Raw genomic sequence first — 25,084 nt, 5'->3', positions numbered from 1 at the left:
TCTCTTGTAGCGCTGGACCTCACGCTCTAGATCATGTAGATCTACCTTAAGGCTTCTGGGCGGTGGGTATCTATCCACAAGATGATAATTTGGATGATTTCTGCGATAACAGCCCAAAAGGTATTGCTTAGACAGCATGTAGTTATGTCTTCGCACTGGTAGGATCTTTGTCTCCTGGTGGAGGTGGTCCACATGAGAACTAAGGAGGCAGCCCGTCGCAGTTCGGAGGGCGGCATTCTGACAGATCTGAATATTATTCCACTGCGTGTCACAAAGCTGACGTGACCACACTGGCGCTGCATAACTTACCACAGACCGGCCAATTGCTTTGTACGTGGACAACAAGGTTTCTTTGTCTGCACCCCAAGTGCTGCCAGCGAGTGACTTGAGGACCTTGTTTCTACTTTTGACTTTATTGCAGATTGCTGTGGCATGTGGGGAGAAAGTGTAGGAGCTTTCAAATGCAATCCCATGGCAGCCGGTTGCACGTACCGGATTGACCCGATGGAATCTTCATCGGCAAGGGCTGCCGCCTCAGTGTACGTGTTCGTCTTTTTTTTTCTGATGGTCTCGCCAGGTTTCTAACCCCAGCGTTTAGCGTCATAGGCGAACATGGTAAGCTCTGCGCTATATTTGATATGAACGTCAATTTTCGAACGTCATATTCGTATTGTACTCTCTAATATATTTCATCTGATACCCATATTCGTATTGTACTCTCTAATATCTTTCATATGATACCCGTATTGTTCCAATCGGTCCACTTTTTGGGTTTTGGGTGGAGTTTTTGGCGTAAGGGGGAGGGTACGCCCTCATCCGACAACCAAAAATTATATATCCTATGTTTCCTTCGAGACAAACCTACTCAATCTGAGAAAATTTTATGAAAATCGGTTCAGCCATTTTTGATTCTACGTAACGAACAACCAAACCGAGTCTCATATAGTCATAATGGGTCATTGGCCCATTTGTGGCGTTTTTTGGGGGGTGGGGTGACTCCCTATACCTCGATCTAAATTTATAAGCCAGATTCGTAATCTACTTCCGAATACCTTTCATTTGAGCCCTATGTTGGTATGAACGTCCAATATGTCCGTTTGGGGGAGTTTTGGGGTTAGGGCGACCCGCTGGATACTTATACTCAATTTTTAATATTTCATTCGTATTCTACTCTCCAATACCTTTTATCTGATACCCATATTGTTTCGATCGGTCCAATTTTGATTTTGGATGGTATTTTTGGCATAAAGGGGAGGGTCCGCCCCCCTTCTGATTTCACAAAATTATATAGTCCATATTTCCTTCCAGGCCAACCTACACAATCAAACAAACAAACAAAGCGCAACAATTTCATTTTTTTTACCCACCATATAGTCGTCGTCATTTAGTCATTCCGTTTGCAATGCATCGAAATATCAATTTTCGACCCTTCAAAGTGTATATGTTTCGGATCGTTGTAAAATTCTAAGGCGTTTTAACAATGTCCGGGTGCCAGTCCGTCCGTCTGTTGTAATATCTGTTGTATATAGACCCATCTGCCTGATGGGTCTGTAGCCCATTAAAGCATTATTTTTTTATCCGATGTTGCTGAAATTTAAAACAGTGAGTAGTTTCAGGCTGCCTCTCGACACCTGACCCAAATATGGTTCAGATGGGACTATGTTTAGATATAGCTGCATATCGACCGCTCTCCCGATAAAGGGTCTCTATCCCATTAAAGCATTATTTTTTATCCGATTTCGCTGAAATTTAAAACAGTGAGTTTGTTTAAGCCTCCCGACATCTGACCTTAATATAGTTTAGTTCGGGCAATATTTAGATATAGTTGCCATATAGACCGATCTCCCGATAAAGGGTCTTAAGTCATAAAAGCTTTATTTATTACCCGATTTCGCTGAAATTTAAAACTGTGGGTTATTTTAAGCCTACCGACATCTGACGTAAATATGGTTCAGATCGGACTATATTTAGATATAGCTGCTATATAGACCGATCTCCCGATAAAGGGTCTGAAGGCCACAAAAGCTTTATTTTTATCCAATTTCGCTGAAATTTGGAATAGTGCGCAGTTCTAAGCCTCCCAATATCTGACCCAAATATGGTACAGATCGGACTATATTAAGATATAGCTGCTATATAGACCGATCTCCCGATAAAGGGTCTGAAGGCCACAAAAGCTTTATTTTTATCCGATTTCGCTGAAATTTGGAATAGTGCGCAGTTCTAAGCCTCCCAACATCTGACCCAAATATGGTACAGATCAGACTATATTTAGATATAGGTGCCATATAGATCGATCTCCAGATAAAGGGTCTAATTCCCATTATTGGTTTTTTTTTTATCCGATTCCGCTGAAATTTTCAACACTGATTAGTTTACGGCCTCCCGACATCTGACCCAAATATGGTTCAGATGGGACTATATTTAGATATAGCTGCCATATAGACCGATCTCCCGATAATGGGTCTGTAGCCCATTAAAGCATTATTTTTTATCTGATTCCGCTGAAATTTGAAACAGCGAGTAGTTTTGAGCCTCCTGATATCTGGCCTAAATATCGTTTAGTTCCGACTTTATTTAGATATAGCTGCCATATGGACCGATCTCCCGATAAAGGGTCTGTAGCCCATAAAAGCTTTATTTTTTATTCGATTTCTTTGAAATTGGGAACAGTGAATAGTTTACGGCCTCCCGACATCTGACCTAAATGTGGTTTAGATCGGACTATATTTAGATATAGCTTTCATATAGACCGATCTGCCGATAAGGGGTCCGAAATCCATAAAAGCTTTATTTTTTGTCCGATTTTGCTTAAATTTCAAACAGCGAGGTATTTAAAGCCTTCCGACATCCGCTCTAAATATGATTCAGCTTTATTTTTTGTCCGATTTTGCTTAAATTTCAAACAGCGAGGTATTTAAAGCCTTCCGACATCCGCTCTAAATATGATTTAGATCGAATTATATTTAGATATATAATATATAGCAAACGCCTTAATCGTTGTTTAGAAGTTCAAAATGTGGATTTATTTAAAAGTTTAAAATTTTTAATTTAATATCAGCAGACAGTGTTTGTTGATATTAGCAGACTAATTTTTCTGGGTGTATAAGCAAATTTAATCAATATAGTATTTCTTAAATTCAAATGTCTATTTACTACAAACTTACCTTTGTTGGAGATGTTATGCACTGATGCAGCTCAGCTCAGCTGCCTAGATGCGAAGGTTAATCCTCTTTTTACTCGATGAATGAATAGAAAATTTAATCAAATAAATGGCTTGTTTTTCTTTTTATATTTTCAGTACAATGGACAGGCAATCGAAAAACCGTATCATTTGTGGTTTCAGATTATCCACACTATTCAATGGAGTGGATAAACGCTGCTAAGGTCAGTCTTACCGCAAAATATAATCCGCTGCAAAAAAAGAGAGAACAAAAAAAACAAAATAAATTTTTGTTGTTTTTTTCTAAAAGAAGAAAAGGTCATACACATTGGCGGAGTAAGGTGGAGAAGACTGCGGTTTTCTGATGCTGTTGAAATGGAAATCCCTAATATTTTTTTTTTCAATAGGCGATAACGGGTTTGGCGAATAAAAACAACAAAATCAATAAACTCAATTAACATATTAATTAGATGTGAATTAAGATAAGCAATAAAAACGTAGAACGTTATGAGATGAGTTAATGCAGATTCATTTGAAAAACCAGAGATTCCCATATAAAATTCCCCCCACTGGCAAAGAGAATGAGGTTAAAGTGGGCTAATTAGTATGTAAGATGAGCTAGTTTTTAATACAAAAACATGTTTGGACAATTGGTTATGCCCAGTTTGAGGGAAAAACCCCGCAAAGATATTCCGAAAAGAAATTATGAATGAAAAAATAAACAATGATTACCAAAAACAACAAATCCAAACAAAGTAGTCGAATATATATAAAAAAATGCAATGTTGTAGAAAAGAATATTTTTCGAATTTTTTTATTAATGTTTATTTACTTTTATGCGAAATTGTATAAAAAGACCTTTCAACCGCCTTTAAAACAACCTCAAAATTCTAATTTCTTTAATTTTCCTCGTTTTATTGAAATCTACAGCCAAACACATACGAGTACATATGACACGTAAAGATAGTTGGTCTGTTCCCGTACTTTTCCAGTGAAAATTTGCAGGAGAGTAAGAGAAGCCATTAGTCTCTTCAAACAGCTGGTTTTCATAAAACAATGAATTAAACAGCTGGTTTTCAAAAAACAGCTGTTCGCTGCTGCAAATTTCTACTGGAGGTTTTCCCCAATTGCCACACTCTCAAAATTTTTACACGCTCTCAAGCACTTTCGCACTCTTCTGTGCTGGCAAATAAAGTACGCGAACGACTTCCAGCAACAATTTGTTCAAATTTGCACAAATTTTCGTCTCAATGTTAACCTAGAGAAGACTGAAATATGCCTATTCACGAGGAAGACTAAGGTGGGCGCACAACTTTTCCTCAATAAAACGATAGCGATATCTCACAAGGTCAAATATTTGGGTGTGATCTTGGACAGGAAAGTGAATTAGAAGTGTCACATTCAGGAGCATACTGAGAAGGCTCACAGATCTTAGACACTATGTAGACGGTCTGTAGGCTCGAAATGGGACCTGAAGTAGGATTAGACCAATACTTACTTACACCTCAGTAGTTTGGTGGACTGCTATGGATAAAAAGTGCAACATAAAGACCATACAACAGGTTCAGCAAACAGACAATGCAAATTTTTCCCATGAACATTCCACTAAGGAACAGAGGCAAACTTCTCACATATCAATGAGTGCAGTCCAATTCAAGTTTAAGCTCAATGATAAGGGGCCTCCATTTTATAGCGGAGTCCGAACGGCGTACCACAGTGCTATCTCACAAATGTTGCCAGCATTAGGGCGGGAAAACCACCGCTGAATATTTTTTCTGATGGTCTCGCCAGGATTCGAACCCAGGCGTTCAGCGTCATAGGCGGATATGCTAGCCTCTGCGCAACAGTGGCCTCCTACGCCCACGCCCGCTAGGACACTGGAGACTATTCTAGATATTCAACTCGTTGACTTACAGATTAAGTGTGAGAAAGGGAAGATGTTTCCGATCGGATAGATGAGACGACACTTGAGGTCGAATGCGAAGCACTGCTGCCAGCGGCACAGTCTTGGACTGACGGGACTCTAGTATTGGCATATGGAGGAACATGTTACACGGATGGATCAAGGCTAGAGGACAAAATGGGCCTGGGGAGTCTACATTGAGAAACCAAGATCAAGGATCTGTTTAAGACTGCCTGACCATAATATGGTCCTGCAGGTGGAGATCCGGACGATCACGGAATGCGTGAAGTGGTGTGGTGTAAGCGCAAGTCACGAACATTCTTGCAGTTCTTAACGCTTTAACGTCGAGTTAACGAGATTAACGCTTTCTCTGAGGATGGCAAAATCCGCATCGTTTGGATGCCGGGCCATAACAGAGTAGGGGGGAATGAAAGGGCAGGCGAAAGGCCAGAGGACTGCCATCAATAAACCACGTGAAGTGGCGCGGTGTAAGCGCAAATCACGAACATTCTTGCAGGGTAAGAAGGAGATTAACGCTTTCTCTGAGGATGGCAAAATCCGCATCGTTTGGATGCCGGGCCATAACAGAGTAGAGGACAGACGAAAGACCAGAGGACTGCCATCAATAAACTTGGTTAACCCGAAGCCCTTCGGCTTGGCGCAATCTGAATAAAGGGCGTGGGCGACAAACGCGCATGTAACACTGTGCCCAGCACGGGATAGCTGTGAGCATCACATAGGCTGGAATATTGAACTCCAATTTGTGTGGTGTTCATTGCTGTCACGAGAAGCTTAGCTGGGAGCTACCGGGCGCGTCCACAGGTTGCGGATTGTGAAAAGCTCCATACAGAGTAGCTGCAACGGCAGTCGCAGACAATCGGCGGTATCGAGCAGAGAGTCTCAGTGAGAGGTCAGGCAGCACCGGTTCTTGCACAAATACTGAGAGCCTATGATGCTCCATATGACAAGGCGAGTTATTGGCGCCTTTAAATAACCAATGGCCAACTTGTTTCCGCGGCGATCGATCCTCTGGACCGGAATGAGTTTTCTCACCTACAGAACCTTGACTTGAATTGCCACCTCCACATGAAAATGTGGCTACAACAACAACAACTGTAGAACAACGAAACAGACGGTAGGAGGGCGAAACTCCTATGGGGTGATCTGGATTGTGAGAGAACGAGGCTATTACTGAAAGGAAGTAAGAAGGAGGTCGGAATAGCTTTAGGTATCATAACAGGACACATAGGACTACGAGCACACTTTTACAAATAGGGCATGTGGGGACGATGGTGAGATGTTGGAGCATTTCCTATGTCATTGACCGGCTTTTGGGGCTAAAAGACATTGGTACTTAGGTAGGCCCACAATGCCAGGCATGAACCAACTTAGGATTTTGAACCAATTAAGGATTTCGTAAGTAGCAAGGAATTTCTTATTTAAAATTTTCTTTTTCAAGGTTACTGTTTAGTTTTTAGAGCTCCCAACAAGCCGATTACTGGCTTAGTGGCATGAGGCGGATTATCATACGCAACCTCTTTACAACTTAACCTAACCTTTCGTTTAGAAAAATTTTGGAAATATATCAACTAAATTTTGTGTTTAATATTTCTCTGTGAAATGTTGCCTTTAAAAATGACCTTGAAATTTTGTATGGCAACCACGTTTTAATGCCCTCAGGTTTATATATTAAATGTGGGCTCCCTTTACACCTACGATATGATATCTTCATATTCATTATCAACCTCCTCCTCCTAAATTTTGGTTCAAAATTTAAATAGGAAAAAAGCGCCGTAGTCTACTCCTTAATACCTTTCATTTGATACCCATATTACCCAGGGTTAAAGGGGGTCCAAAATTCTCAAGATCCCGTTGGTCCTTGCCGGGCCCATGTTTTAGTTTTTGTTTTTACATATTCGTAACCTACTCGCTAATACCTCTCATTTGATACCCATATTGCCCAGGTTGGGTTTTACCCCCATTCTTTAGTAGTGGGTATAAAATATACAATTTTTAAGTACCCGGAGTCGACTCGGGAGTCTGAGTCGAAGTCGATCAATTTGCCTGGAGTCGGAGTCGAGTCAAAATTGCTGGACTTCGCAGTCTTGGTTCCAAGGCAGTTAATACAATGCCATCTATGCGTTCAAAATTATCCCTAATCGACTTTTCCAAAAGCCAATCATAATAAATTGCATGCACATTTAGTATGGCAACTCTAATGGCTTATCAAACACAGCAGCTCTTCTTGATTAGAGCAATGCAAATTTGTCCAAGAACAATCAATTAAGGAACAGCAGCAAACTTCTCACATATCAAGGAGTGCTGTCCGATTTAAGCTATTAGAGCACTAAGCATTTAAAGAGACTTAGCTCAAAGCAAACTGTTCTTGAAAGCGAAAAATTCGTAAAAATTCAACCAATTCTAAATCTTCATTCTGTTTAAGTCTTCAACACTCACACTTGGTATGGCAACTCCAATGGCTAATCAAATACAGCAGCTCTTTTTCATTAGAGCACCACAACTGAGCATCAAAACAGGCAAAGCTCAAAACAAACTCTTCTGTTTTGAATGCGTCAAAGTGAGAGTTGCTGTTATTATTGTATTATTGTTGTTACTATTATTATTTGTTTTGTTTTTTTTTTTTTTTTTTTCATTTGACTTTGTTTTGTTTGCAAACAAGCTTTGAAAGTAACAATAAACGAAAAAAAAGAAAAGGAAGATAGGTATAAATAAATAATAATAGTACAAGTAGCTGAAAATGTCAAAAGCAGAACGAATAATAAAATAAGAGGCCAAAGCAAAGACTAAAGAAAATACGGATGACTAAACATTGACGACCCACTAAGCCATGCAGAAAAAAAGAGAAGGAGAGAGTAAAAAAATGAGAGTGTAAAACAAAAAAAAAAAGCCCCCTCACACTACAAGACCATAAATACTGGCAAAAAGACGATCGCAACATGTTATGGAGTTTTTTTCTTCAGTTTTTGGCCAAACTATACCCCAGCGATTTATTAATGACAACAAACGATGCTGCCCTTTTTTCCACCTACAGCAGCAGCTGAGCGAAATGCCATCACCAAACAACAGGCTGGTGGTACCTCTTCACTTTGTTTGCCACTATGGACACGCGTTAATAATTGACAATGTGGACACCGCCATCAGCAGCTTTGAGAGCCAACAGAGGTGAACAACAAACAAAACCAAAGTCCATACAAACTGAGCCACATGGGGCGATGTCACAGTCGGACAACAGGGTTGCCATTTCAAGGATATTTTTTTTATGAAAATTACAAAGAAATATATATGGCAATAAAGCTCTTAAAAATTGATGCATTTATTGTCAGTTAATCAGACAGTAGGATTAAAATTGCAAGGATATTTTTTTATGTTTGAAAACCTCGTAACTGCAACACCTCGAGATAAGCGTCTAAGACCCCATAAATTATATATATTCTTGATCGTGATGTCATTTTATGTCGATCTACCCATGTCCGTCCGTCTGTCAGTCGAAAGCACGCTAATTTTTGAAGGAGTAAAGCTAGCCGCTTGAAATTTTACACAAATACTTCTTATTAGTGTTGGTCGGTTGGGATAGTAAATGGGCCAAATCGGTCCATGTTTTGATGTAGCTGCCATATAAACCGATCTTGGGTCTTGACTTCATGAGCCTCTAGAGGGCGCAATTCTCGTCCGATTTGATTGAAATTTTGCGGGTAGTGTTTTGATATCGCTTCCAATAACTGTGCTAAGTATGGTTCAAATCGGTTCATAACCTGATATAGCTGCCTTATAAACCGATCTTAGGTCTTGACTTCTTGAGCCTCTAGAATGCGCAATTCTTGGTATCACCTCTAACATTTGTGCGAAGTAGGGTCCAAGTCGGTCTATAACCTGGTATAGGTCGCCATCGCCTTGAGCCTTCTTGAGCCTCTAGAGAGCGCAATTCTCATCCGATTTGGCACAAATTTTGTGCAACGGCTTCTCCCATGGCCTTCAACTTATGTGTGAAATATGGTCTGAATCGATCTGTAGCTCGATACAGCTCCCATATAAACCGATCTCCCGATTTTCTTCTTGAGCCCCGAATCGAACTATAACTCCTCCTTCTCCTCCGTCCTAATTTATTATTTTTTTGTTTGCCTAAAAAGAGATACTGCGCAAAGAACTCGACAGATGCGAACCCTAGTGAAGAGCACGCTCTTACTTGTTTTTTCTATGAGTCATTTGTAGTCATTGGCAACACTGTTAGCCACAACCAAATGACCAGACCAACAAATCAGTGGCCCAAAGCAAAAAAAAAAAACAAACCCAATACCAAACAACCATGGCTAACACCCACATTCGATTATTGAAGAAGAAGAAGAAATTTTAAGCCACACTCAGCATAAAAAGCAACAACAACAACAACAAGAACCACAACAGCAACATCCAGTATTTGGCCAACACGCCCGTATTGGGAAAAATGGGTCAATCTTTGGGTTAATCAAAACCGAAAAAACTTCACATAAATCGTTGGGCTGTGTGTGAAGAAGAGGAATTTTTGTGGGCAAAACTCAAAGCCAATAACAGCAGCAGCAGCAGCAATAGCAACAACAACAACTACTACTTATACTACAAAACCATCGACACTTAATATTTATTTATTTATTTTGTTTTGTTGTTGTTGTTGTTGTTTTGTTTTTCCTCTTCTGTTTTGGGCTAACAAAAATCGAAACTTTGCTGGAAAACCCCTTCAACTGGAAAACCTATAAAGTTGGTTTTTTTGGGGCTAGCATGAAGCGCACCCTATTCTCCCCCTCCCCTTCCCATCCATCTACAGCCATGACTATGCCTCGCGGCCAACAATCAGTTTAATAGCCTTGTCTAGAGAAATTTCTTTGTGAAGGTGAATTTCGAATTTCGTTCGATGGTTTTTAGCTGGCTAACTCACTGACTGCCTGACGGCTTCGGCGATGGCAGCTTGTTTCGATGGATGGCTGTATGGATGAACAATATTGGTTGGCAGCATGCATTGAATAAAATTAATTCTTGTTTTCTATCGTTTCGGCCCTTTTTTTTCGGTGAAAGAATAGGAAAAAGTTTTTAGAGAATGCAAGAGCAAAAAAAAATCCCAAACATGACCCTGACATGCAAAGGGATGTAACGAGGAAAAAAAGCAACCAAATTGAAAATCGATGTTCGATCGTAGGTGGTTAGTGCCTTCCTTCTAATCAAGTGCAATTTGGTGTTAACCCCCATGAATAATGGAATCTAGAAACGAAATTTTCAGGTATAGCAAGTTAATCTTTAAACAGTTAAAGCGGGTAAAGCAAGCAAAGGAACTCTAAAGCATAGAACAAATTTCCTATAGAAATAAAATTTCCAATACAAATAAAATTTCAACAAAATTTCTAAAAGAAATGAAAATTTGATCAAATTTCCTATAGAAATGAAATTTCAACAAAAAATTTAATTTCGACAAAATTTCCTATAGAAAACTTTTAACAAAATTTCCAGTAGAAATGAAATTTTGAAAAAAAAACAATTTGACAAAAAAACGGCGGAACCGATTTTTTTTTAAATTTCACAGAAGGAACAATAGCCTATATATTTTTTTCTTATCTCAAGGGGAGCGGACCTTCTCCCTTACCCCAATAGTACCGCCCAAAAAGAAAAATGGACCGATCGGGACAATATGGGCCTTAAATGAAATGCATTCAAGAGTAGAGTACGAATTTCATATTAAAAATTGGGTCCAAGTAATAGGGGGACCGCCCCGACTCCAAAACCCCCTAAAAATAGGTTTATTGGGCGATAATGACAATATGGGACTCGAATGAACGGTTTTCGGGAGTAGATTACGAATATGGTCAGGAAGGAGGAATAGGCTATATTATTTGTTGATATTGGCAGGGGGCGGACCCTCCCCCGTTAGACCAAAAACACCACCCAAAATCAAGGTTGACCCATCGGGACAATATGAGTATCAAATTAAAGGTATTGGAGAGTAGAATACGAATATGGTAGTAAAAGTTGGGTCCAATCAATCCGGGGGCCACTCCAACCCAAAAAGTTCCCCAAACAGACATATTGGATGTAAAGGGTGATTTTTTTGAGGTTAGGATTTTCATGCATTAGTATTTGACAGATCACGTGGGATTTCAGACATGGTGTCAAAGAGAAAGATGCTCAGTATGCTTTGACATTTCATCATGAATAGACTTACTAACGAGCAACGCTTGCAAATCATTGAATTTTATTACCAAAATCAGTGTTCGGTTCGAAATGTGTTCATTCACCGTAACGTTGCGTCCAACAGCATCTTTGAAAAAACACGGTCCAATGATTCCACCAGCGTACAAACCACACCAAACAGTGCATTTTTCGGGATGCATGGGCAGTTCTTGAACGGCTTCTGGTTGCTCTTCACTCCAAATGCGGCAATTTTGCTTATTTACGTAGCCATTCAACCAGAAATGAGCCTCATCGCTGAACAAAATTTGTCAAAATTTGAACACATTTCGAACCGAACACTGATTTTGGTAATAAAATTCAATGATTTGCAAGCGTTGCTCGTTAGTAAGTCTATTCATGATGAAATGTCAAAGCATACTGAGCATCTTTCTCTTTGACACCATGTCTGAAATCCCACGTGATCTGTCAAATACTAATGCATGAAAATCCTAACCTCAAAAAAATCACCCTTTACATATCAATAAGAGACTAAATTTAAAATTATTCGGGAAGAGATTGCGAATATGACATAAAAATAATGTCTAAGTATTTGCGGTTCGCCCCACCCAAAATTATGCTCGATCATAGCTATATAAGACTAAAATGATAGGTATTTGGGAGCAGATTACGAATATGACACTAAACTTTGTGTCCAAGAATCTAAGTGGTGCTTTACCTCCCAAAATCGCCTCCAATAAGTTAATTGGCCAATTAAAACAATGGGGAATCAAGTGATAGATATTTCTGAGTGGAGTGCGTCATTCAAATTTATGCTCAAATGGCAGTTGTGGGTGTGGCGCACAATCCTCCTATAGACGCCCTCCACCAAACTGTGGTATACACCAATCATTAGAATATGGGTTAAAATTAAGGCTATGAGGTTTTGAACTGCGAATCATGATGATCAATGTGATAGGAGTTAAGCCGTTCCAAGCAAGAAGAACTAACATTTAAATTAGCGCCATCTATTGGCTGTTTGCAATTGGATCAACAGAATGGAGACGCCAAAACGAACAGAGAGAAGGCAGAAAGGTAAAAATTGTTCATGCAGCATTTATCTTTGTTATGGCAACCTATCGGTTGTTATGGCAACCTATCGGTAGAAAAATAAAATATAGGAATTTCGTTGCGGTTGTTTGCTGAATTATTTTTTAAATTTCCCACCCTCAGATGGGACTCAAAAATAGGTATATCAGGTAGTTTAAGTGGTTATCTTTGTCATAAATTAAAATTTATTTAGTAGAGATGCGAATATCCAAGTTTGTGTATAACTGTTGGAGGGGAAGGCTCAACCAACGTACACAGAATCAGAGCAATGGGAGAGTAAGTTATGTTACAAAGGTGACATTTTTTGTACGTTGTGAAAACGTAGTGGAGCGGGTTTGATTGAAAATTTAACTCAACAATAGAAAGCCTCCTTTTTCAATTCGAGTCCAAGTGGCGTGCCGATAAGCACAAACTTTTTTTTGTCACTCGATTCCTTCGCCAATTCATCGAAAACAGCAGATTTTATAAATGGAAAATAGCTGTTATCAATGACTTGGCGAACGAAACGAGTGACAGCACGTAAAAACGTGTTAAGTTCGGCCGGACCAAATCTTATATACCCTCCACCATGGATTTTATTTGCTATTTGCCCGATATCTCTTTATGGGCAAACAAAGGATAATGGATAAAAATTGCCAAGCCAATGGAGCTAGTTCATGTTTTGAATTTGGCACTATGACTTCAACTATGGTATCCAACAGCCAAACCAAGTATGGTCCGAATCGGTTGATAACCTTTAATCGTATTCGCTTAAATCGGTTCACCCATCTCCGAGATCTCGCTTGTTTGAAAATTGGGATAAGGGGGAGGGACGATACCCCCTTATACAATTTGGCATAATGACTTCAACTATGGTCTCCATCAGCCAAACCAAGTATGGTCCGAATCGCTTGATGCACCGATTAAACGAAATTTTGTATCCCACCTAATGATACCCCAAAAACACGAAATTGGTATAAAACTGTGATATAAAACTTAGGGGGATGCCCCTCCCGAACGGACATGATCACCGATTAGGACAATATGGGTATCAAATGAAAGGTATTTAAGAGTAGAGTACGAGCATACAAATTTCACCGTAAGTGAGGTTAGATAACCTGGGGGGACATCCCATCCCAAAACCCATCCGAACAGACATATTTACCGATTGGGACAATATGAGTATCAAATAAAAGGTATTTAAGAGTAGAGTACGGACTTGGTATACAAATTTTACCCTAAGTGTTCGGGCGTTCCCCACCCCAAAAAACCCCAACAGCACACTTTCGGCAGAATGAGTACCAAATAAAAGGTATTTAAGAGTAGAGTACAAATCTGACATAAAAATTGATTCCTTGGTGTGTGAGGCGCCTTCCCACTCCCAAAACCACCGGCAGGGCATATATGGGCATATTTAACACTTGGGACAATATGGATACCAAATGAAAGCTATTTAAAAGTAGAGTAGGGATCTGATATAAAAAGTTATTTTGTGATGGCTAAGGCGCTCCCCAAAACCCCTAAATAGGACATATTCACTTATTGGGAAAATATGGGTCTCAAATGAAAGGTATTTGGAAGTTAAGTACACATCTGTTATAGGAATTTGGTCTAAGGTGTCTATGGGGTATACCTTAAAGAACCCCAAAACGGGCATGAATGTCTACCGTCACCAAATGGGTATCACATTATAGTTCTTTGGGAGTTGACTATGAATCTGGTACACACAATTGGCCGATTCTGGGACCAGCCCGCCCAATAAATACCTTTTAAAAGGATGAGTAGTTCGATTGGGATAATATGGGTATTAAAAGAAATCCATTGATATCAGGATCGCGAAATTAAGGACTCAAAAAAATTGTCTTTTGGGTCTTTGCGTCAGGGGGATCGACCCTCTCCACCCAATATAAACAACACCAAACTGTCATGTAGGACGATTGAGAACATAATGTACACAAATGAAAGGATGTTTCAGAGGGCAATCGCTCTCCCCCTATCCTACCCAAAATAAAGCAATAAAAGGTCATTGGTAGTAGAGTACACTTTTTGCCCTCAAATTGGGATAGAAACAGGAAGGACCTGCGGGTTCTTTAAAATGAAAGTAGACAGGTAAAAAATTGCTAAGTTCGACCGGACCGAATCTTGGGAACCCACCATGTATTCTGCTCAAATTTGGGAGCTATATCAGGTTCCTGACCGATTAGGACCGTATTTGGCACAGTTGTGTGAAGTCATAATAAAACACTATGCGCAATATTTCAGCCAAATCGGATGAAAATTGCGGCTTCCAGGGGCTTAAGTAGGCAAATCGGGAGATCGGTTTATATGGGAGCTATGTCAGGTTATACACAGATTATTGAGAGTCACAAAAGAAAACTATATAAAAAATTTCAGCCAAATCGGAGATCGGTTTAAATGGGAGCTATATCAGGTTATAGACTGATTTAGACCGTACTGGACACAGTTGTTGGAAGACATAACAGAACGCTTTGTTCAAAATTTCAGCCAAATAGGACAAAAATTGCTGCTTTTAAGGGATCAAAAAATCAGATCGGGAGATAGGTTTATATGGGAGCTATATCCAAATCTGAAGCGATATGGCCTATTTGCAATCCCCAACGACCTACATCAATATTAGGGATCTGTGCAAAATTTCAAGCGGCTAGCGCCACTCGTTCAATCGCTATCGTAATTTCAACAGACGGAAGGACATGGGTAGTTTGACTCAGAATGTCGAGACGACCAAGAATATATATACTTTATGGGCTCCCTGATCAATATTTCGATTGTTGTAGAATACCCCCATCCTATGGTGGTGGATATAAAAATCAATTTGCGTTTGTTTGTTTGTCTATTGTCAAAAAAGTACATTTCGACAATTTTTTCAATAGAAATGAAATTTTGACAACATTTTCTATAGAAATTTTAGCAAAATTCTGACAAAATTTTCTTCGGAAATACATTTTTTACAAAACTTCCTATAGAAATGAATGCAAAATTTCAAACTTTGTTCTGCTCTAGCCAACATGCCCTTTGATGAAATGAAAACCCTTGAAACCTTCAACATTCACGTATGCAACTTAAATTGCATCGCAAATTTTAAATTCTTCTTTTAATTATTCACATATTCTCTCTCTCTCTCTCTCTCTACTTGAAGAACTCACAGAAAAAAAAATAACCCACAATTCACCATAAGCAACTTGTAATGAGTACAAAGTACGGTCGTCCTTGGTTACTTAGATGTGTTCTTCTCCTGCACATCACAATGTTACAGGGCGTTTACGCCTAGGTGTATGTCCATGTAGCAAAGAGCGATTAAAAAAAAAAAAACCTTAACATACTGTAACAAACAAAAACACAAAAAATTTATGTAGCAGACAGACTTTGGTAACTTTGCAATTTTTGCAACAACATTTTGTACGTTTCTGTTACAAAATTTCCCTTCATTTATTCAAGTATCAGTGAAGTGTAGCAAAGTGTTAAATTACTTCCGTAACTTTTTGTGATTTCGTTTTTTTGTGAGTAAAACGAGCTCAACGTCTAGGTCTATTACTGGAATTATATGGAGAAGAGGCAGGTATGTAGGTGGGTAGCCCGCCCATACACACTACATATATGGATGGTGGCGGCGCAGCATTGGTGCTGCATTTAAATTTCGACGATCATCATCATCATCATCATGCTCATTATTATCGCTATGGCCACCATGGCCAACACGACAGCGGATTATTTTCTTCTCCCCTCCATTCCATCACTGGCAGCATTATTTAAATGTTTCTCAATGGATAGTTTGAAAATGTGGCAGTCTGCGGCGTTTCTCTTCTTGAAATTTACTGCAATGGCGGTGTTGCATGAGGCGGCATGGTAAAAAACCAAAGAGAATTTCTTCGTTTTTTGTGCCGCTTTCGTGTGCTTAAGAAATGCTGCATGACCTTAATTTACTTTGGCAAATAAGCGGCCGAACCAACGGTGTACCATAATGCAGGCAAGGAATTGGAAATCAGTTATGAAGAATCCAATGAATAAGAAAAAAATAAAAGAACAATTCGAAGAGTTTAAGAACCTGAGGAATGAAGGTGTGGCTGGTAGAAGCTCAATGCAAAAAAGCACAAACATGCAACCATTGGAAGATATATGCTGAAGATGTTGGGACTTTGCATTGAGGCTTTTGGAGAATTCTTACACTTAATTGGAGAATTTTTCAGGTGAAGATGCAAAATAAAAGTCAAACAAAAGGCCTTCAAATTTTTTATGAAAAACAGTCAAAAAAAAAAAAAAAACTGGATTTGCTTGAATCACTTATGGCAATTGTTTTTTTTCGGAATGAAATAAAATTGAAAAATTTGCGTTGACCCAAAATGTGTGTGAGCCATTAGTCACGTTTCTGTTTATGGAAACTTGGTCTTAAATTTATTTTGGTAAATGCGATTTTAAAATCTTTACGAAATATCATGTTTTTTATGGCCACCATCGAAGGGCGGATATATTTTCATTGTTTGTGTAGATGATGGTCTGGATTGAAACATAGGCTACATAATTTTTTGATATCGGAAGGGGAGCGGACCCTCCCCCTTACCCCACAAGTACTAGCCAAAAATAAAAGTGGACCGATCGGGACAAAATGGGATTCAAATGAAAGGTATTCAAGAGTAGAGTACGAATTTCATAATAACAAGTAAAAACGTGCTAAGTTCGGCCGGGCCGAATCTTATATACCCTCCACCATGGATCGCATTTGTCGAGTTCTCTTCCCGGCATCTCTTCTTAGGCAAAAAAAGGATATAAGAAAAGATTTGCTCTGCTATTAAAGCGATATAAAGATATGATCCGGTTTGTACCATAATTAAATTATATGTTGGAGACCTGTGTAAAATGTCAGCCAATTCGAATAAGAATTGCACCCTTTGGAGGCTCAAGAAGTAAAATAGAGAAATCGATTTATATGGGAGCTGTATCGGGCTAGAGACCGATTTAGACCATAATAAACACGTATGTTGATGGTCATGCGAGAATCCATCGTACAAAATTTCAGGCAAATCGGATAATAATTGCGACCTCTAGAGGCTCAAGAAGTCAAGATCCCAAATCGGTTTATATGGCAGCTATATCAGGTTATGAACCGATTTGAACCTTATTTAACACAGTTGTTGAAAATAAGAATAAAATACGTCTTGCAAAATTTCAGCCAAATCGGATAGGAATTGCGCCCTTTAGAAGCTCAAGAAGTCAAGACCCAAGATCGATTTATATGACAGCTATATCAGGTTATAGACCGATTTGAACCATACTTGGCACACTTATTGGATATCATAACAAAACACGTCGTGCTAAATTTTATTCCAATCGGAGAAGAATTGCGCACTCTAGAGGCTCAAGAAGTCAAGACCCAAGATCGATTTATATGACAGCTATATCAGGTTATGGACCGATTTAAACCATACTTGGCACAGTTGTTGGATATCATAATAAAACACGTCGTGCAAAATTTTATTCCAATCGGATAAGAATTGCGCACTCTAGAGGCTCAAGAAGTCAAGAACCAAGATCGATTTATATGACAGCTATATCAGGTTATGGACCGATTTGAACCATACTTGGCACAGTTATTGGATATCATAACAAAACACGTAGTGCTAAATTTTATTCCAATCGGAGAAGAATTGCGCACTCTAGAGGCTCAAGAAGTCAAGACCCAAGATCGGTTTATATGGCAGCTATATCAAAACATGGACTGATATGGCCCATTTACAGTACCAACCGACCTACACTAATAAGAAGTATTTGTGCAAAATTTCAAGCGGCTAGCTTTTTCTCCTTCGGAAGTTAGCGTGCTTTCGACAGACAGACGGACGGACGGGCGGACGGACAAGGCTAGATCGACATAAAATGTCCCGACGATCAAGAATATAAAACTTTATGGGATCTCAGACGAATATTTCGAGTAGTTACAAACAGAATGACGAAATTAGTTTACCCCCATCCTATGGTGGAGGGTATACAAATTGGGTCCAAGTACCTGGGCGGCCGCCCCAAAACCTCTAAAATAGGTTTTTTGGACGATCATGACAATATAGGACTCAAATGAAAGGTGTTCGGGAGTAGATTGCGATTATGGTCAGGAAGGAGAAATAGGCTTTATAAATTCTTGATTTTGGAAGGGGGCGGACCCTCCCCCGTTACCCAAAAACACCATCCAAAATCAAAAGTGGACCGATCGGGACAATATGGGTATCAAATGAAAGGTATTGGAAAAAATAATACGAATATGGTATTAAAATTTGGGCCTAAAGACCCATCGGGCCGCCCCAACCCCGAAAATCGTCCAAAACAGACATACTGGACGTTCATATCAATATGGGCCTCAAATGAAAGGTATTCGGGAGAAGATTACGAGTCTGGCATACAAAATCAGTTCGAAGTATAGGGGGTTACCCTATCTCCCAAAAATGCCTTAAATGGGCACACGACCCATCATGACTATATGGGACACGGTTTTTTTGTTTTTCCGTAGAATAAAAAACAACTGAACCGATTTTCTTAAAATTTTCACAGATTGCGTAAGTTTGTCTTGAAGGAAACATAGGCTATATAATTTTTAGATATCGGATGGGGGCGGTCCCTGCCCCTTACCCCAACTACGCCATCCAAAACCAATAGGCACAATTCGGTTATCAAATGAAAGGTATTGAAGGCTAGAAAATGAATATCGTATTAAAATTTGGGTCCAAGTACCCAGCGGGCCTCCCCAAAAACTCCTCTAAACTGATATATTCGAAGTTCGTGCGAATATGGGACTCAAATGAAAAGTATTTGACAGTAGATTACAAATATGGCATAACAAATTAGGTCTAAGTAAAGGTAGGTCGTCCCACCCCCAAGTATCAACAAATGGGCATATTAGCCGACCATGTCTATATGAGACTCAAATGAAAGGTTTTTGAGAGTAGATTACGAATATGGCAATCAAATTTGTGTTCAAGTCTAGGTGGCGCTTTTCCTTCCAAAAATAAATCCAATAGGTTAATTGATCCATTATGACAATATGGGACTCAAATGAATGGCATTTGAGAGTAGAAAACGAATTTGTTATCCAATTTTGGAGCCAAGTTTTAGAGGTTACGCCCTAAAGCACGCTCTAAACTGAACTTCATTTCCGATTATGGCAATATGGAGCTAAAATCAACGGTATTTGGGAGAAAGAAACGAATTTAATATAAATTTCCAGGGCAAGTTGCCGGTGGCCACCCCACAGTTTATATTTACCGATCATGGCAATATGGGGCTCACATTAAACGGATTTGGGAGTGTAGCATGAATTTGATATTCATATTTGAGTCGAAATGTCTGAGCTGCCATCGCTCCTCTAAAAATTACTTCTCATTAACCTTAATTTTAAAAACATCAGATCTCGGAGATTGATACGTTCGATTTTTATACCCTCCACCATAGGATGGGGGGTATACTAATTTCGTCATTCTGTTTGTACTACTCGACATATTCGTCTGAGACCCCATAAAGTATATATATACTCTTGATCGTCGCGACATTTTATGTCGATCTAGCCATGTCCGTCCGTCCGTCTGTCTGTCGAAAGCACGCTAAATTCCGAAGGAGTAAAGCTAGGCGCTCAAAATTTTGCACAAATACTTCTTATTAGTGTAGGTCAGTTGGTATTGTAAATGGGCCATATCGGTCCATGTTTTGATATAGCTGCCATATAAACCGATCTTGGGTCTTGACTTCTTGAGCCTCTAGAGTGCTCAATTCTTATCCGTTTGGAATGAAATTTTGCCCGACGTGTTTTGATACAACTTCCAACAACTGTGCGAAGTATGGTCCTAATCGGTCCATAACCTGATATAGCTGCCATATAAACCAATCTTGGGTCTTGGCTTCTTGAGCCTCTAGAGTGCGCAATTCTCATCCGATTTGACTGAAATTTTGCACATAGTGTTTTGAAATCACTTCCAACAACTGTGCGAAGTATGTTTCTAATCGGTCCCTAACCTGATATAGCTGCCATATAAACCTATCTTGGGTCTTGACTTCTTGAGCCTCTAGAGAGCGCAATTCTTATCCTATTGGAACGAAATTTTGCACGACGTGTTTTGTTATGATATCCAATAAGTGTGGCAAGTATGGTCCTAATCGGTCCATAACCTGATATAGCTGCCATATAAACCGATCTTGGGTCTTGACTTCTTAAGCCTCTAGAGTGCGCAATTCTCATCCGATTTGACTGAAATTTTGCACATAGTGTTTTGAAATCACTTCCAACAACTGTGCGAAGTATGGTCCTAATCGGTCCATAACCTGATATAGCTGTCATATAAACCGATCTTGGGTCTTGACTTCTTAAACATCTAGAGAGCGCAATTATCATCCTATTGGAACAAAATTTTGTACAACGGCTCCTCCCATGGCCTTCAACATACGTGTGAATCGATCTATAGCTTGATACAGCTCCCATAGAAACCGATCTCCCGATTTCGCTTCTTGAGCCCCGAATCGGACTATAACTTGATGTAGCTGCTCCTCCGACTTTATTCATTATACTTTGTTTGCCTAAAAACAGATACTGCGCAAAGAACTCGACAGATGCGACCATGGTGGAGGGAATATAAGATTCGGCCCGGCCGAACTTAACACGCTCTTACTTGTTTTTTTGCATTTTTATAGTCACCTACACGCCTTGGTGACTATAAAAATGCAAAAAAACAAGTAAGAGCGTGTTAAGTTCGGCCGGGCCGAATCTTATATACCCTCCACCATGGTCGCATCGAGTCGAGAAGGAGATTAAAGCCCTATCTGAAGATGGTATAATCTGCATCGTTTGAGTGCCGGGCCATAACGGAGTTAGGGGGGAATAAAAGGGCAGACGATTTGGCTGTGGAGGCCCGAGGACTGTCGTCGATAAACTTGGTTAAACAGAAGCCTTGCAGGTCGACGCAGTCCGGCTTAAGCGCGTGGACGACAAACGCATGTAACACTGTGGAACAGCGAAATTGTCGATAGTACGGCGAAAATCTTATTGGGTGATTCGGATGATGAGAGGACGAGGCTATTACTGAAAGTAAGTAAGAAGGAGGTCAGTATAGCTTTTGGTGTCTTAACGGGGCATATAAGACTATGAGCCCACTTTTGCAAAATCAATGCGGCAGGTTATACCATGTGTAGGGCATGTGGGGAAAATGATGAGCCGTTGGAGCATTTCGCAAAAATTAAAATTTTTTTCATCAATGTTACCTTTTAGTTTTTAGAGCGCACAACACGCCGACAACTGGCTTCGGTGTATGTCTAAAGTGGCATGGGGCACATCAATATCTGCACGCTCTTTTCAACCTAATCTAATGTAACCTACTGTCATCAAAAACAAAACATGGTTTCTATTGTTGTAGTCTGGTGCCTCGGGGGCCGCCAAAAAACCCCCAAAAGGGTATATAGACCAATCACGACAATTCAGCGTCATAGACGGACAAATGCTCCAATGGCACGACTTCGATATTCAGATGCAGGGCGAAGTGTCCCCACGGTTAAACTATATTAGAGAGTTAAAGAAGGCGCAGCGGAACGGGCCCGGTTCAGCTAGTTATATATATTGGGTTGCCCAAAAAGTAATTGCGGATTTTTTAAAAGAAAGTAAATGCATTTTTAATAAAACTTAGAATGAACTTTAATCAAATATACTTTTTTTACACTTTTTTTCTAAAGCAAGCAAAAAGTAACAGCTGATAACTGACAGAAGAAAGAATGCAATTACAGAGTCACAAGCTGTGAAAAATTTGTCAACGCCGACTACATGAAAAATCCGCAATTACTTTTTGGGCAACCCAATAAATATAATATTCTGTTAACACCTCCAACAACTGTGCCGAGTAGGCTCGAAATCGGTCTATAACCTGATATGTCTCCCATGTAAACCGATCTCCCGATTTGACTTCTTGAGCCCTTACAAGCTGCAATTTTTGTTCAATTTGGCTGAAAATTTGCATGCAGTGTTCCATTATGACTTTCAAGAGCTGTGCCAAATACGGTCTATAACCTGATATAACTCCCATATAAACCGATCTCCCGATTTGACTTCTTGAGCCCTTACAAGTCGCAATCTTTTCCGATTTGGCTGGAATTTTGCATGTAGTGTTGTGTTATGATTTCTAACAACTGTGCCAAATCGGTCCATAACCTGATATAGCTCGCATGTAAACCGGTATCTCGATCATCCTTGTTCGGTTCCTAGAAGCTTTAATTTTTGCTGGTTTCACAGAAGTTTGATACGTCGAATAAAATTATGACCTTCAACTAAAATTATTTTGGTGAGATTCCATTGCAGGATATTGTTCGGCTTTGGAAAACTACTTATGGGCTGCCCAAAAAGTAAGTGCGGATTTTTTAAAAGAATGTAAATGCATTTTTAATAAAACTTAGAATGAACTTTAATCAAATATACTTTTTTTCTAAAGCAAGCTAAAAGTAACAACTGATAACTGACAGAAGAAAGAATGCAATTACAGAGTCACAAGCTGTGAAAAAATTTGTCAACGCCGACTATATGAAAAATCCGCAATTACTTTTTGGGCAACCCATAGAATATTGGAAATTTTCCTATAATTCATTTCCTTTTAAGTTCATTGAAGGTTTTATCACATATTGTTTTTTTTTTTGTGCAGATTATAAGGGGCGTTCACAAACCATGCAGCGACAATAAATGCTAGCTATGAAGCAAACAATAACATCGATTATATGCTGATATCAGCAGTCAATCTATTAGCAATTCTTGGAACTGATTTTCAAATCTGCAATGCAAGTGTTTTAAAAATTTTGCAAAAATCCTTGAGATTAAGTCTTATTATTGGGATTTTCGTACAATTTTATTATTGTTCATATTTTAATTGGTATGATGATATCAGTGAATCTATTATCAAATTCTTGAGAATCTTTAATGCAGCATTGCGTTATTCATATTTTTTTTTAATTTTTGCAAAAATCCTATTGATAAGACGTAATTCTTATGCCATGTTTCGCAGCATCCGATTTATATAACCGCAATATTTTTTTGATATTATTTTAAAATAAAATCATTACCACAAATGTGCTGGTTTTTTTTTTCATCCATAAAGAACAACACAACATGTATAAATCTGCTCACTATAACAACAACAACGTGTAATTATGAACGTCTGATTTAAAAATAATTGAGATGTATATAAAAATATTTTATAAATCAGTTTTAAATCTGGCGACAAGTGCTAAGATTGTGGTGGCATAATATGTCGATTACTAAGCAAAGTTTTGGAATTTGCGTAGTTTGTACAAAAGCTATGTATGTATCCATGTAAAGAATCATGGAGCAGACTTATTGATCTTCAAATTAGTCTTGGAGCAAACATTTGTTTACACATTTTTTGCCATATTTAAAATAATTTAGAATATTTAACAAGGAATTAAGTTCGGCCGGGCCGAGTCTTATATACCCTCCACCATGGATCGTATTTGTCGAGTTCTTTGCGCGGCGTCTCTTTTTAGGCTAACAAAGAATATTGAATATGAACTGTTATAATATTGGAGCTATATCAAGTTATAGACCGATGCTGAATATTGTAGAAGTCATTGTGTAATATTTCAGTCCATTCGGAAATCGGGATATAGGTTTATATGGGAGCTGTATCAAGCTATAGATCGATTCAGACCATATTAGGTACGAATGTTGAAGGTCATAAGAGAAGCCGTTGTACAAAATTTCTGCCAAATCGAATTTGAATTGCGCCCTCTAGAGGCTCAAAAAGTCAAGACCCAAGATCGGTTTATATGGCAACTATTCCAGATTATGAACCGAATTGAATAATTCTCAGCACAGTCGTTGGAAGTGATACCAAAACACCACGTGCAAAATTACAGCCAAATCGGACGAGAATTGCGCCCTCTAGATGCCCAAGAAGTCAAGACCCCAGATCGGTTTATATGGGAGCTGTATCAAGCTATAGATCGATTCAGACCATATTAGGTACGAATGTTGAAGGTCATAAGAGAAGCCGTTGTACAAAATTTCTGCCAAATCGGATGTGAATTGCGCCCTCTAGAGGCTTAAGAAGTAAAGATTACAGATCGGTTTATATGACAGCTATATCAGGTTATGCACCGATTTACGCCATACTTAGCACAGTTATTGCAAGTCATAAAAAAAAAATACCTCATTCAAAATTTAAGCCAAATCGGATGAGAATTACGCCCTCTAGCGGCTCAAGAAGTCAGGATCCAAGATTGGTTTATGTGGCAGCTATATCAGGTTATGTATCGATTTTGACAATACTTAGAGCAGTGGTTGAAAGTGCTGCCAAAACTCTACGTGCAAAATTTCAGTCAAATCGGATGAGAATTGCGCCCTCTCTAAGCTCAAGAAGTCAAGACCCAAAATCGGTTTATATGACAGCTATATCAGGTTATGGACCGATTAAAACTATACTTGGCACATTTGTTGGATATCATAACAACACACTACGTGCAAAATTTCAATCAAATGGGATAAGAATTGCGCCCTCTAGAGGCTCAAGAAGTCAAGATCCAAGATTGGTTTATATGGCAGCTATATCAAAACATGGACCGATTTGAACCATACCTACCACACTTGTTGGAAATGATACCAAAACACCACGTGCAAATTTTCATTGAAATTGAAAATTTCAATAAGAATTGCGCTCTTTAGAGGCTCAAGAAGTCAAGACCCAAGATCGGTTTATATGGCAGCTATATCAAAACATAGACTAATTTGGCCCATTTACAAT

General features: G+C 39.1%; 1 protein-coding gene across 3 annotated transcripts in view; it reads right to left on the bottom strand.

Annotated features, from left to right (window-relative positions):
- The window catches only part of LOC106087032 (protein toll), a 472,358-nt gene that overhangs the window by 435,795 nt on the left and 11,479 nt on the right, over nt 1–25,084 (bottom strand). For all 3 annotated transcript variants that reach the window (XM_059363764.1, XM_059363765.1, XM_059363766.1), the window contains one exon: nt 3,168–3,414. The gene's annotated coding sequence lies outside the window, so the exon portion shown is untranslated. The remainder of the gene's footprint in view (nt 1–3,167; nt 3,415–25,084) is intronic.

The sequence above is a fragment of the Stomoxys calcitrans genome, chromosome 2 (genome assembly GCF_963082655.1).
Source record: "Stomoxys calcitrans chromosome 2, idStoCalc2.1, whole genome shotgun sequence".
Classification (NCBI taxonomy): Eukaryota; Metazoa; Arthropoda; class Insecta; order Diptera; family Muscidae; genus Stomoxys; species Stomoxys calcitrans.
This window is presented reverse-complemented; position numbering and strand designations above follow the sequence as displayed.